Raw genomic sequence first — 16473 nt, forward strand, 5'->3', positions numbered from 1 at the left:
ACTTTGTGACATTGCTCTTTCCCACTCTCACTCCTTTTTCCGTTCACTTATCACTGCACACACACTCTCCCTCTATCCGTCTCCTCTATCTTTTTAAAAAAATCTCTTTCTCCCTCCCTATCCTTCCTTCTTTACCCTTGATTTTTTACATCTTGCTGCTACATTCATGTTTCAGGCCTCACTGAGACCATCCGCTCTCTCCAATGTTATCCATCATCCTCTATTGGTCCATTCATCACATAGCCAGGACGCTATTGGTTCATTCATCAACCAGCCAGCAGCCCTGCAGCTGCAGACAGTAACTAGCACACAGGTCCAGGAATGTACAGGCTCAGAGTTTGGTCCCTAATGTTGCAAGGCACTTGAAACTGTGCAGTAAGTATCCTGGGAAATTTTCCCGGAGGCAATTTCCCTTTGATGGAAACTTTTATAAAGTACTCAATATTTAGAGATGATAGTCTGATAAAGTAAACAACAGTGAAGCTATGTTATGTCCAGTAGTTATGACACCACAGAGCCTGTTTTCTTGCTGTTTTTCATAAGAGTTCTGAATAGAGAGACTTGTGGCTGATGAGTTTGTCAGATATCGAGACCCTTCCATACATTTCCCAGAAGCCAACATGAGTGAATGTGTAACACTGGGTGGTGTGAGTCCATCTGTATTTATACCGTGGACACGAAAATACCTGCGGTTAGTTGCCAGGCGTCTGTTACACTCGTCTAACACTTCAAACATATTCTGCCTTCAAGAAGAACATGTGCAGTCACAAATAGGTATTACTGCACACACACACACAAAAAAGATGTGACTGCATTTCCCAATTGAAAGACAAAAGGTAGCCGGAAATGACACATCTGCTTGTTCGTTTTCTATGACCAAAGAAAAAAACAAATGGGTTATTGTGAGGCCTTTAAAAATATACAATGATAGAAATTAACATAAATACAGGCAAACATTACTGAAAATAAAGATTTTGGTTCATGTCACAGGCCACAAATTATTTATTTGCGGTGCATCGGATGGAATCTTTTTTATTCAGATGTTTTGACGACAATTATATAAAAAAAGTGACTCAACTGATTATTTGATTATCAAAATAGTCATTGATTAATTTTCTGCAAACCGAGTAATCGTTTCGGCTCTAATCTGAAGAGTCTTTGAGTGCTCTGGAAATACCTTTAGACAGTCGTTAAGTGTTTTTAACGACCTTCTGTGTTTGCTAAGGGTCATCAGGGACTTATCTTTCAGAAAATTGTATACTTAGTTCTGTCTCGAATGTTATGTCATACATGAGAGACACTAATGGGGGATAGCTAGAAGCAAGAAATCAGCAGGCAACTAAAGTGATTCAATAAAATACTAAAAAAGGTAACTTTGATGGACGTTTACAAACGTGAGTAAACAGTCAAAGCTAAAGTCAATTATTTTAAAAACATCCACATATACTTGAAGACACCTGTAGTTTGATGCACGAGTGTCCACTGTGTAAGGAGTATTTCTAAATTCCAAGTAACCATAGCAACAGTACTACCTATTAACTCTCTCTCTGAAATAGAGCTTTTTAAATCAATGACAATTTCAACACAGCTTCTCTTTTTGCCTGTGGTATGCCGCCACAGTATAAATGAAATAATGCACTCTGAGATATTCTGATAACGATGAAATATCCTCAACCTAGTCCTTTATTTTTCTATATCAGGAGGACATCTTGTATAGTACTTCATACAAGAATTGCAGCTCAAAGTGCTTTACAACAAAAAATACTTGACAAGGACATAAAAGAACATAAAAGCATGTAGAAAAAAGAACATAAGATGGAAAATAAAATTAAGACCCTGTTGTATGTTATATAACTTCATACCACCAAGAGGTTTGTACCAGCTGCCAGTTCAATGGAGACCCATCCTCACTGAAAACCTTTATACTACTAATACACACAAGTGTACACACACACACACACACACAATCCTGACATGGACAGAAAGGCGGACCTCTGAATGAGGCACTGCTGCATTCCTCTGGTTACACTTAAATGTTTGCATGTGCTGAGACCAAACAGAAAAACACACTCATACTGGCACAGATACAGAGGTTCAGGATCTCTTTGAGGGTAAAACACACACTTATTAATGCATGCACACACACACACACACACACACACACATACACACACACGACAACTGGAAGTATTAGAAGAAGTGGACATGACTCCTAACAAGGTCCAACCCCCAGTTTCACACGCTACACAGACGTTCACACGCACAGAAACAGAATCTAAACAAACCCAACAACTCCACGTGATACTAATTAAAGTGTCAACATTTTTATACATCTATTAACACCACTGCTCTCAGAGGACGCAGCTGCCTGAGTCTCTGACAAAAAGGCTCAAGATCATTTGCCAGTCTCTGTCCTCTCCTCGTTCGCCAGCTAAACCTTCTGCCTCCCCAGAGAGCATGAATGAAAGACGGACAGAGAAATATACACAAGAATGTAGTTCAGGTATTTCTCACCAGAAACGTGTCATTGTGGAAATTTGGTTCATATTATCACTGTCAACTGAGACATTTCTAACCTCCTCCTGACCTCATTTTGAGATTTGTATTACTTTCAGTCAAGGCTGGCGTTTGACGGTATCGCCGGAGGATAACCAATTAGAATAAAAATAACAGGCTTTGTTTGTGGAAAGCTGACATTTTGGACATTTTTTATCGCACAACAGGGATATTTTTCACTGATTACCAAATGGGGCTTACAATGTTAACTCCATCAGTGAAATATTCACGTTTACAAAACTCCAACACTTGGTGACGTCTTCAAGCTTAAAGGGTTGGAGTTATCTTTTTATTTATTTATTTATTTATTTATTTATTTATTTTATGCCCATGTTTGAGTTTCTGCTGTGACCCCAATACAGGGAATTTTAATCATGGTGCTCACAACATTAAACAATTACATTTAACAAGCGCATTCTGGCCAAGCCGGCAGATTTCCTGTTGGCTCTTTATTCACTTGGAAAGGGGATAAAATCATTTAATCATGGGGCTCTTTTAGAATTTCCTAATGTTATTGGACCAAATGGATCAAATTCTGATAAAGCGAGTAATTTCAACGAGGAATGTGACGCTAAAAAAAAAAAAATGTATTCTCCATTTTACAGCTGTTCCTTTTATAATGATTGTGTAGCCTGTTGTAAAAAAATGCCATGGGGCTAGCAGTGCTTTGAGCTAAATGCTAACATAGAAGAACAATTAGGCAAAGATGATCAGTTGGAGTAAGCAAGAAGATAAATAGAAGTAGGAACTGAAATTTAAAAAATTGGATAAGGTTAGAGTTACAAATAAGTCAATGAGGCTAAACTCTAACGCACGCTAACATGCTCACAATGACAACTCATATTTACATACTGATGTTTAGCTGGCATAATGTTTATCATCTTATTTTAGCTGTTAGCTTGTTAACGTTTGCTGATTAGTGCTGAAGTTCAGCTGTGGTCGATGGGAAAATCATTTGTTTTGAAATTTTTACCTGATGATAGCACTTAATGAAAAGTCGGGGGATCTGCAAAGTCAATAGGCTTCATCCCCTGGTTAATATGAATGTCTGTACAAAGTTTCATAGCAATCCATCCAGGAGAAATATATCAGTCACTATTTCAGACCAACAAATAGACTACTGCCATCCCTAGAGCCACTCCATTAGTGTGGCTATAAACATATTTTTTTTCTTTACTGGTATCTAGCCATGCAAGTTTTGAGATATACCACCCAACAGAGCTGAAACTAATAACATTTGTGATGCTCACAACACTGAAAAATTACATTTAAAAAATTCAACTGCAAGATCTTTCTGTGAACATTTTTCACTGGAACTGCTTCGTACTAAAGAAATAGCCCCTATTAAAATTGCTGACTACATGTTTGTTCACAACAATAAAAATGTGTTTGAATAGCAGTGTCTCTTTCCAGAAACAGTGTCCCTCGTTATTTGGAATAATCCTCACTGGGGTGGAGGCAGAAATCTCAGAGATGAACATTTGATGAATCCTGGGCAACTAAAACTAAATCTGTGAGGCTACAAACCAGAAGAAGTCAGTGAGAAAATAAGCTTTTTCAAAAATTTAGGTGAACATGTCCAAACAGCATTGCTTCAAGGTAATTAATAGGCTGAAAACTCTGAATATGGTGACATATCAGGGTCAGTACTTGCTGTTGACACTTGGACAGAATACAGAGGTTGTCTGTGCTTGCTCCGGCACTGTTACTACACAATGGATGAATGTGATGACATGTCTGTTCCTATCCAGCGGCCCATATATCAGCCTGTGACCACACAGCCTCCAGTGGTGCGACAGGGCACAGCTGAGAGTCCGGTGCCAACGTTAACAAGGGCCTCCTTCAGTGCCACGTACTCTCCTGCAGCGCCGCACCTGTCGCCATGCCTGTGTGTGTGTATGTGTGTGTGTGTGTGTGTGTGAGTGGAAAGCGTGCAACTGAGAAGACATGTGGTGCTCATACACATTCCTTCTGCCCCGCTCATGAATCACTCTGCCCCCACCTCTGCAGCCACCATCCGGGGTCCTCAGAGGGGGAGAGGAAGAGATGGGAGGGCGAATGAGGAGAAGTGTAGGAGGCTGAAGTATGAACAGCCGTGTGCTTTATGTCTGTACAGTATGTGCGCTATCTGCTTATCTGGGTGTAGTTTCACTGCTTTGATACAAGGTATACATGTCGTTACACAGGTTTTATGAGAGAGAGGGATAAAGACAGAACAATCTGATTAGGGACACACAGAAAACACACATGCATACCTACAGTATGTTTGAGATTTTTACCGTGTGTTTGTTGTGGACGACAGATGAATACCAGCTGGCTGTGATGCTGCCTATTTCTTAACCCCTTAACGTCCACTTTCCTTCAATTTCTTTCTTCCAAGTAGCTTCAAGGTTGTTAAAATCATCTTATTCCTGAAAACCCAAGAATCCATTTAAACACATTTCCACAAAATTCATCCTGACATATTTGATATTTTTGGAGACTTTGGTATCTCTACTATGATTTAAAGTGAAGTTCTGTGGGTTTCAACAAAGTCAGGCTGACATTGACTGTCTCATCAGGAGGACAGAGGGACTGAAGAGGTTAAGCATTCATTTGAAGTCACTGCACGCACACACATACAGAGGGTGTGTTCGTATGTGTGTGTGTGTGTGTGTGTGTGTGTGTGTGTGTGTGTGTAACTTTACTGAACTGAAATAGGCAATGTTTTGACCCTACTGGGCCTTCATCAGGTGAAATGGCTATCATGACAAGGTGAGGTATATATATACACAAGTTAATGACATCATGCTCAACCAATCAACCAACACTTTGAATTCATTTTAAATTCTTTTATGCATTATACAAACATCTTGAATTAAAAATTAAATATATAGAAAATCTTTAAATATAATTATTGGGCTACAGGACAACATTGTGCAAGATTCAAAACATCCCACCAGCCAGAGAGTAACAGTAGAGGAGAGGGAAGAAAATAGAAAATGTTATTATCACAAATTCATAATGGCCATTAGGCACATCATTGTTTATTTTTGAACAATATATGTTAAGTGCTTTATTGAAAGTGTTTATCTAAATTGTTTTGCTTGATTGTTTAATCATGACATCAGCATCTTTTTTATTTATATCAAGAAATATTCTGAGGAGGAAAAAAAAAAATCCAACGTAGTATTATGCATATAGTAGTGAGTATTTTAGCCTAACCCTAAATCTATTAAAACACATACACAGTACGAGTCAAAAGTTCCCATTCACTCGAATGAGAAACTGTGTCCAAACTTTTGACAGGTAGTTATATGGTTGTTTTTGGGTCATTTATTCCTTATAAAGCAATTTTGCATTTTCATTTTGGTATTTTTATGTGATTAATTAATGATAATAAAAAAAGATATATGAAAATGTCAGCCTTATCTTTTAAACTATCTGAAGTGTTGAGATGTTTTTCCTGATAAAACTCATCCAAGACTGTATGACTCTTTTGGAAAACCCTGACACTGGCTGTATCCCGTCCACTCACACTCTCCCTCTGGGGGCCCGACATGCCCCAGGACACAATGTCAAATTCCACATGGCTGAGCTACCTGGCCGAGCTATTATTGGACCGCATGCCTGACAGGGCTGCAGGAGCTCGGGGCTGGGACGAGACAAAGAGCAACTGTGGGGCTGATTAGTGAGGTGCTGGAGACAGACAGGACGTCGAACAGCTCCCTGATGAGGATGAGAGTCAATATCACGAGGGGGAAGAGAGAGAGAGAAATGACAGAAAGAGAAAATACAGATGAGACAAACACAAATGAAGGCAGAACAACCGATCAAAAACAACATAATCTCCCAAGTAGGTACAAACTGATAGCCTATGGAGCCCCGAAACTGACAAAATGTAAATCATTATAGACATTGTGTAGATGTGAGTGATTTAATATTGCTTTTCTCATAATGTCACACTCACAGAAACACACTGTGGTACAAGACATGTAGCTACTTGAAGATGAAGATAATGATATGAAGATAAAATCATGGTGTGAACTTGAAAGGAGATTTGGCTAGCCGAGCTTGCCGGCTAAAATGCTTAAACTACTACAAACCAGAGTTTATGAGTGATGCTACAGCTGTATGTCATACAGTACAAAGTATGAATGATTAACAATATGTGAACAGACGTTTTATGACAAACATTAATGTTAACGAGGTACCCAGGTGAGAAGGGAGTGTGTTTAGCTACCAGTGTTAGTGTCAGGTAAGGTAGAAGTCCTCTCAGTTGCTTAGGAAAATTGGAAATGTAGTGAGATTATTAGATAATTAAATGTTTGCCAAGACTGAAAAGTAGGAAGGCTAAGGAGTTAGAAAAAGATGAATAAATGAGTAAATTAATAAATTTAGTAGGCTATTTATTTTATCAACTAGGACTGGTGGTAAGGCACAAACATTTTTTGTTATTTAGCTAAGTTTTTATTCATTTTAACATTTTAACAATTTACAGAAATATAGATAACATAAATGTAACATATGAAAATAAAGGGGAAAAAAGAGAGAAAATGACAGAAAAAACTACACTAAACTAAAAAATTCAATACATAGCTATATAAACAGAAATCTCCACCTATCAAAGTCTGGGAATTTTTAGATGCACGGTAGCTGCTAGAACAGCGATGAGAACGGCTGCTAACAAATCTAACAAATCCTTATATTTTGTCAAGGACACAAGGACCCAGTACAGTCAATTAAAACACAGTTTAGAGTCATATACATGTACCACCAGACAGGCAACAGAAGGCTGGTTTTCACTTGCCAGGGTAAACACTAATTGTCTTAAACACACAGTAGTATATAGATTAATGAAAACATGGAATTCTTTACCACTGTTACTGATTAAATTAACACAGATATCAATGTTTCAAAAGCAAATAAGGACGCACCTAGGAAAAATATATTTGTAGGATGCTATGCATATGCTGATGTGTAGTTTTTTTTTGCTGTGTAAATTCTACTCATATGTATTGATGTTATTCTCTAATAGATGTCTTATGTATGCCAGTTGTAATGTTTAATGTATGTTTTTAAATGTAGACCCCAGCAAGACTAGCTGGCTTTAGGGTACAGCTAGTGGAGATCCTAACAAATAAACAAATTACTGGAGATGATGCTCTCCCGCCATTCTCCTCCGTAGTGAACTGCACGTCTCCGCCCCAGTATGAAGGGCTGCCCCAAAGACTTTGGACTGGTTCTACAATGCAGGTTTTTTTTTTTTCTTTTAAACTTTCTAATTGTTTCCACCCTGTTTTAATAGCGAAACCTGGGAGATTGTCCTCAGTCTCTGTGAGCGAAGCGTTTAGAGACTGACCTATGAGTCTAAAAAGAACAACCCCGATATTTCTTTATATTCTTTATATAACATGTAGCACCCGTAATGTACTACATCAGACAATTATGCCAGATTTGGCTCATTTTGAATAGTTATTTCAACTGACTGGAAGTTAAAGGAAAAGTGTAAAGTGAAAAGTGTATTTCACTACTTTTTACTCAATATATTTATTGATGTATACATTTTTGACTTGTCTCATCTTTTAGTTTTAAATACAGCAGAAATTCTTGAATTCTTCATTAACAATTAAGCTGCCCACAATCATGTAATATTCCACAAGGAAAGCATTTTCATAAAAGTCCCACTTAGGCGCTTTCAAAAATGTTTTCACTGGACAGATAGTTCATTTTCTGTGCTTCATGTGTCCAGAAAAACAAGAATCTGAGATGCCATTTAGGACGGCTGGAAGATAATCTACTGCCAGAGGAGCATGAGATCATCACTGAATCAGCAAAGCAATGATCCATAATAACCACATATTACAGCCAGACGCTGTTGTATTTGGAGAAATATGCGACGATCCAATGCTCTTGTTTCCACAGGGCAGCCTCTTCTCACAGAGAAGCTCATATATTTATACCTCTCCACCCTCCCACCCCTCTCCCCCCTCCTCCCTCCCCCAGGCCTCTTCCTCCACCTCTTCATCCTCCTCCCGGGTCAGGGATCTATATGCAAGAGATGGATAAAAGTTTTTCGTGGGAGGGAGAGTCAAATGGTTTGTTGGAGAGGTCGGTTGGCTGGGTGGGGAGAAAAAGAGGAGAGGAGGAGAAGGAGAGGAGAGGAGCGGTGGGAAGGCTGTCACGGCCAAACACAACAGATGTTCAGCTGTGGACGTGTTGGTTTCAGCTGCAGTGGGGTGTGAAACAGCAAGATCTCAATATGATTTACACCCAGATTCTTCTTCTCCTCTCCTCTCCTCTCCTCTCCTCTCTTCTCCTCTCCTCTCCTCTCCTCTCCTCTCCTCTCCTCTCCTCTCCTCTCCTCTCCTCTCCTCTCCTCTCCTCTCCTCTCCTCTCTTCTCCTCTCCTCTCTGACGAAGCTCTTTCATTAGTGGCTGCAGAAATTATGTGTTTGAGTTCTGCATGTATTTCCTAATCTTATTTGTGGAGCAAAAGTCTCTGTCATTGCAAAACACAGCGGTAGAAGAAATATTCAGATCTTTTTTCCATTGCACTGTGAATCACTTTGTAACTATTGTTTTGGAAAGCTGCTATACAAAGAAAGTTATTATTATTATTATATTTTACCACTAAGCCACAAGTGAGAGTCCTGCATTCAAAATCTTACTCAAGTACAAGTATTAGCAGCAGAATGTACTAAAAGTATAAACAGTAAAAGTACTCATTAGGAAGCAGAGTGACCCTCCGCCAGTGCGATATTGTTACTGATACGTTATTGTGTATGTTGTATTTGATGTTGTGGCTGCATGGTCAAAGTAAAGTGAGTGAAGTAAAAGTTAAGCTACCAGTTTGGTACTTTAAAATACAGAAATGCACCACATTTTTTAAATTGATCCGATATTTTGAATGCAAGCCTTTGATCTTCAAAGTAACGAGTGATTAGAGCTGTAAAATAAATATAGTGTAGTAAAAAGTAGAACATAACCCTCTGAAATGCAGTAGAGTAGAAGTATAAAGTAGCATGTAATGGAAATTACATAACAAATACCTCAAAATCGTATTTGGAAATGTATTTAGCTCTGTTCCATCACTGGCTACATCAACTGCATATTATGATATTTCTTGGATGTAACTCTGCTACAAACAAACATCATGTTTATTGTTTCAGACCAACAACAAAAAAAAACAAGTTTGAGACCAGTTATTATTGAATTGAAGCTATTTTGGGTTCAGTCTGGGGAAATGATTTGTCTGGAGATGCACAAAAATCCTCCCACCGCCTGCAGCAAGCAAATGGAAATCATTATGTGTGATTGGAGGGTTTGGCTGCACGTTGTCTTCTGTCTCTACCGGAGAAAAGCTGGACTGACTGTCTGTGCGTCTGACACACTGGACTACCCACCGGCTCGCAGATGGAATTTGTGATAAAGCAATTGGCCCTGAGGATTATAACGGCCTCTACGCTCAATATCAACCTGGATCACTGTTAAGTTTCAGTATTGTGTTTGGCAGGGATTTATCGGTATTTATCCCAAATGCAGCAAAGCCTTGTGTGTTCACGCTGAAGATTCCCATCAAGCAGACAGTAATGTCTACATACCAGAGTTTGATAAGGTCTCAAACGAGATAATTAGCTCAGACCCGTTGTTTTCTTGTCATGCTTTCCATGCAGCTCTGCTCCTGGCCTATACTTTCTTCATTCACCTCCATCAGTCTAATCTCTGTTTCCCCTCTCCCCTCATCTCCTCACCCCTCCTCCCCCTCTTTGCTTTGATGTTCCTTGTCAGCATCACTCCTCCCTGTCAATATCCCCCCCCTCCCCACCCAAACACCAGACACCCTGGTTAGCCTAGATTACAGGGTGTTGAAGGGAAGCAGCCACAAAACAATCATTTTTCCATCGTTGTCTATACATGAAACATCAGACGTGTTATTTTCTGTGTTTAAAGGGTCAGTTCATCCAAATTATGAAAGAAATTTACAATTTCTCTCTTATTTAGTATCAGTTTGATTTTACTTGCCGCTACCTGAATACAACAGTAATGAATAAAATTGTGTTTGTGGTGCTGACACCGTTAAAAAATGCAATTACAGTTTTTTCTTGATCGCTTACACACTATAACTGAGCCTATTAACTAAACATCCCAAACCACGACTCCATCTACCAAAAGACAGACCCATTTCCCAAAACTATAAACACTATTCCCCTGTTTTCACTCATGTGCTCATTTAGAAAGCACTGACATTCAATATCATTAACTCAAGTCATCACAGCTGGAACATAATTAACACACGATTCCCCCAGATGGAAACACTGAGAGTCAGTGTTCACACACCTAAACAGAACCTCAGGATAGATAAGGGCCATGGATCAGTTCACTTCTCTTGGAACGACGGATCCACAAAGACCTGAGGCAGAATTTCTTTCTTTATGTACAAACTGTTTTTTGAATTGGTTTATATTGGTAAATACATGGAAATTATTTTACTGTATTCTATGTTCTTTATCATATTTTTACAGGAGATTTACTTTTTCACTCAATTTCAGTTTGTTTTACTACAGTACACTGAGGAACTAGAATTTTGAACATTTATACATGTGTTGTGTCTTTATATTGTGTTCATCATGTAATGAGGTTGTTCTGGTGCAAAACCATAAGTGCCATTATTCATTACAGTAACAGGGTTTACAGTAGTGTTTTGAATTGATGTCACCATTGTGTAATGGTTAGTTTGTAGTGTTTGATTGCTACTTGATGGTGTGATGTCTAAAAGCAAAGTTTGATTTAGATGTAAGATTAAATGGTTTTGAGTGGAGAGTTTGGTTTTGACATGGAGGTTTGAAGTTTGTGAAGTTGAGCGCACGGTTATGCATTTCTGTTTAGAAGTTTTGGGAAATGGAGCATAAATTTCAAGAAACGTGTCTTAGCAATCGAGAAAAACTGTAAAAATATAACAATGTCCTGTTTGCTCTGGATAACCCACAGAAAAACACGCCGTGAATGTTCTTCATTGAATCTACAAATAGTCCCTTCAAAGACAGTGATGAATGATTTACATGATTTGAGCCGGTGGTGTACAGCTGTTAACAGAGACTCACTCGTTTAGGGTCAAAAGGTCACACAGGGTGAGATTCAGTAGCAAGTGGGACAGGAAAGGGAGCTGAGGAAAGCTGACTTACTGGTGTGTGTGTGTGTGTGTGTTTGTATGTTGATTGCTTTCATTTCTGTCTTCTGCAGTGTCACATTAGTTTGTACCTTCATTTATGTCTTTCACTAAGTAGTGTTTAGTGTTTATAAAGATACAGAGCATACGCAGAATATATATGAACAAGACTTTAAAGGATAAGTCTGGTGATATTCTATATTCTTCTTATCGTTGACAAGTCCCATGAAAAGTCCAAAACCAACAATGAATTGATCGTTTTAACAAGTATTGCCTGTGTAGCCAAAGCCTGATACAGCTTCTCTGTGCCATAAAGCTCCACTGTTGTCCAAAAACTATTAAAAACACATGAATGAGCCACAAGGTGCATTTCCAACACCTGTTGCATTTTCAGATTGAACACAAAAAAAACCTGAGTGCATGGAAAACGCCATAAATTCGACAGCACAAGCCTTATTGCTTCAGGACTTGCTCCGTCCTCAAGCCATAATTATTTGCCAGCGTACCAAATCCGCAGCTCAGAATAGTCCCCAACAAATGAACTCCTTTACTCCTGTTTGAATAATGTTTCCTAAAACTACAGTGCCCTGTTTTAGGAAACTGTTTAGCCTTTTTTTTTATGAAATATTCATGAGTCATTTATAAAGAGTCTTCAGTAAGTCTTCAGTCGGAACAAATGGGCTTGAGTGCCACAGACTGTAGAAAAAGTTGGAAAGTCTAACACATTATTGGTTTTAATCTTTTTCATGGAACTTGTTGAAAATAGAAAAGATCAAATATTACCAACCTTATTCTTTAACTGCAAACAGACTTTACACGGCTGCAAATTATATGACACCGGTTATATAAGCTTAGTAGATCATCACTTGCTAAATCATCTGTCCCCCAAGATCAGTCAAAACACTAGAAGATTTTTTAATATATCAAGCAGTCTAAAAAAAATCAACATACACCAAACACACACAATGTAACCGACAAAGAGGAACCAAAACTAATACCTCTGCAGATGCTGATAATTGGCAATAAACTTAATATGATTCACCTCTGTAGCAATGGTTTGAATGATGATCTTACTTGAAATGCCTTTTTCCTGAAGTGTTTACCTTATTTTGTCTCTGTGTGTTGTTCTGTTAATTAAAATTCCTAAAATGAGGCCTCCTGCATCGTCCACACAAAGCCTTGCTCTCGAAATCCCCTCGTAATAATGCAAAGACTTGTAAGAGATTTCTTCAGCGGCTAGACCGCTACCATGGAGCCTTATCCCTGTAAAACCCCACAAAAATCTCCTTATCTTGAACCAGCCCCCGCCTCACCTTTGTCTACACCGTGCACTCTACCCCAACACCCTAATCTTGACCCCAGCCCGCTCTGCCCCTCTCCCCTAATCCTGACCTCCCTCCTCCCTCCTCCTGTCCCCCCGGCCGTGTCAGCATAACGAATGCACCGCCATCCTGAAACCCAGCATGCTGCCGTGCGGTGATGGATGTGCACATCACAGCCGCAGTTTACAAAGCCTCCGTGAATACAGTGCAGCCACCCCAGACCCTGTCAAGCCGAGTCCCCCGCGCTCGGCCCTTAACGCTGCACGCAGAGGGGCTCCCTGCTAGTTACAACTCTTAAAACCTGATAGTAGAGATGGTGGAAAACCTCATCCATAAATGTCAACTCGTTCCCTCTCCAGCCCCCACTGCTAATACCAACAGCAACCATGGAGAGTTTTAGTTCACTCGAGCACCACTTTATGGGGGTCTTACACGGGAAAACTCTGGTGTGAAATTGAAGATGAATTGTCGTCACTTAAGAATGTGCTGCAGAGAGGTAGAGAGACTGATTGCTTATTTTGTTTGCGCTATAAAAAAATCTTTTTCTCCCCACTTTTTCTTCTGTAATGGTGTTATTCATTTCTCCAGCAACAGGCAGTTAAACTGTAAATCAAGCAGGAATCCTGAGGCGGTCAGACATATCCCTCAAACAACAAAGCCCCCATCAATAACCCCTCACCTCTGCACGAACTGGCAGAATATTACATTGACTATCTATTTCATCCCGCTCCTAACTCTCCACCACCCTAGAGCTGTGCACCCGGACAGTAACCTGAGCTCTGCCATGATATTGCAACTCCCTGGACAGGAATTGTGTTTGTGTAGCTGTGTGTGTGTGTGTGTGCAGAGTAGGAAGTGGTGGATTGAGGGACAGCGTCAGACCCTAAGCCCCAAGATCAGCCACCTGTGTGTTATCAAGGACAGCCTGATAATCCTCCCTGCCCTGTATCTGCCCTCTTTGCCTCCCAGCCTACACACATACACACACACCCACGCTCACACACCAAAAACACACAGATGTACATGCTGTTTGATCTCACATCACCGTTTTACTCCTCAACGCACTCCTGCACAAAATATCACAATAACTCAGCTCTGGAAACACGCTGCAGATGATAAATGTGAATTATCTTAGCAGTAAAGAGTCTCGCTTATGCGATCCATTATTGCAGGGTGTTATTATCAAATGCAATCAAAATAATTCTCACGTGTCAAATTTGAAGTTCAAAACCTTCCACCTTCTCCCAGGCAGCAGAGATAATAAACCTCACTTCTCTTGTGATGAGGGGGAATTTCGCCCACCGCATAATTCAAACGCGCAGCACGGAGAAGCATGGGAGCAGGTGGAGATTCAAATTCAGATTCATTCTTTATAGAGGAAATTTGCTTTCATAGTCTGTACACAAGTAACCCCATCACAACAACAAACGTCTGTTACAGTGTGCCCAGGCTATTTAAGGTGGTGATAGCTGAGGGCACAAAACTGAAGACCTCAAGATGCAAATCAAGAGAATATGATTTGATGATGAGAATATAATTTCCTCATCAAAAAGAAAGACATACTGTCACAAGAGCTGCTTCAATCCAAACCACATCTTAACAGGTAATTAAACATCAGCCGTTCCCTCTTTAACCAAACCTACAGCAGGGTCTTTTTGAGCACAAACGCAGGAGCCAACATGTCAACCGCACGCTGCACCGACAAACCACCTCGACACTTAATTTGGAATTTTTCACTTGCTCCCTCCGACCTGTTTTTGCCATTTACTCCTGCAGCCATTTCCAAAGGGGAAACTCCATTGCCGAAACATAGGTAAACCTATCCAACAAGGGAGCCCATTCTTTTGAAGGATCACTAAATTTCGGGTGTAATTTAATTCCTGCATGCCTCCTGTCCCGTATCATGGCTGCGTATCTCTGAGGTACGACACCACAGTAAATAATGGCCGGGGGCTCCACCTCTACTTGCCAGGCTGTTATTCCTTTACAGTAGAGAAATCATAAAGGGACTGCAGTCATAAATATACATCCTCCAACGGCTCTATAAAGACTCCACAGATGGGAATTATGGCCATGCTGAGGCGTCTGCATAAATTAAATACCATAAAGCCTTGAAATGGGATGCCTATTGTAAGAGTGAAGTGTAACATTGTACAGGAAGGTGGCTGAACAAACATGCACTGACTATCCAGCTGTAAGAACAGTGTTGGAGAAGAAGATACACACATACACTTGCCGGCATCATGGAAAGAAGTCAAGTAGGCGAAAAATATGGATTGAAAATGCTGGATTTGCTTCACAATGACAATAAATGCTACTCATTGAGCTGCCTCAGGATAGAAGTTTGACATTTTGGTCAATACACTTATTTGCTCTTCTGCTGAGAGTTAGATGAGAAGATACGACTTTCATGTTTGTACAGTGAATATGAGGCTAGGGATGGAAGTGTAACAAGTCAGAGAGTTACAGAGAGTTTTGTGCTGGAATATTTCTTGACCAGGTGCAGTGACTTCCTGGAGTCTCTGCTGGTTGCCTGGCAAACTCGAGGTGATGACAAGACTTCAGGATGTGACCAAGAAATAAACTGGCACGAAAGCCTCTGTAAAACCGCAACATGACGTTTTTACACTTTGATTTGTTACAGATTAAAAAATGAGACAAAAGATGTTGATCACTGAGTTTTAAAGGTGATGGTAGGCAGATTTTCTTACCTTTGGAAAGAGACAGGTTAGCTGTTTCCTGCAGTTTTTATGCTAAGCTAACAATCTTTGGTCCACATTCATATTTACCATGTAGATATGGTATCATTCTTCTCATCTAATTCTAATATAACAGTAAATATAGGTGTATTTTTCACTGTCCAACTATTCTTTTATATCTTTTATATGTTTTATATTCCTAGATTTAGAAAAAGAAAAACCCCACAAAAAATGTTGAACAGGAGAAGCAAAAAAGGAAAAGGAAGAGCAACAAACATCTTGAAAGTCTCCCAAAAAGTTTCTGTATTTGGAGAATGTGATTTTTAGCAGACTGCAATAGCTTCTAGTGACACAATAGTGAAGTTGTGAAATAGACAAATAGCCTCAGCAAACTAGAAAATAACACGAGAAATGAGGACTTCATCTGTGAGGCCAAAGTGACATTATGGAGGCAAAATGATTTATATCACATGACATTTTGTTTTGGTTTTTCTTGACGAAGTTCACAATATCAAATCAGTCAAACCAGTAAATGAGGAATTATTTATTATAACTGACAGAGTAATCACATGCAGGTTTGCAGACGTGACATTTCTCACTTTTGATGTGTGTCGTAACAATCCAAACAAGTCCTGCATTCTGGTCTTAGTTCCACATCACATCCTCCAACCCCACCCTGGTAACGCGACACCACTTCCCCTCCTCTGGAGCGAAAGCAGGAATGAAATCTATCGTTTCCAGATCAGTGG

This window comes from Thunnus albacares, chromosome 4 (genome assembly GCF_914725855.1).
Source record: "Thunnus albacares chromosome 4, fThuAlb1.1, whole genome shotgun sequence".
Classification (NCBI taxonomy): Eukaryota; Metazoa; Chordata; class Actinopteri; order Scombriformes; family Scombridae; genus Thunnus; species Thunnus albacares.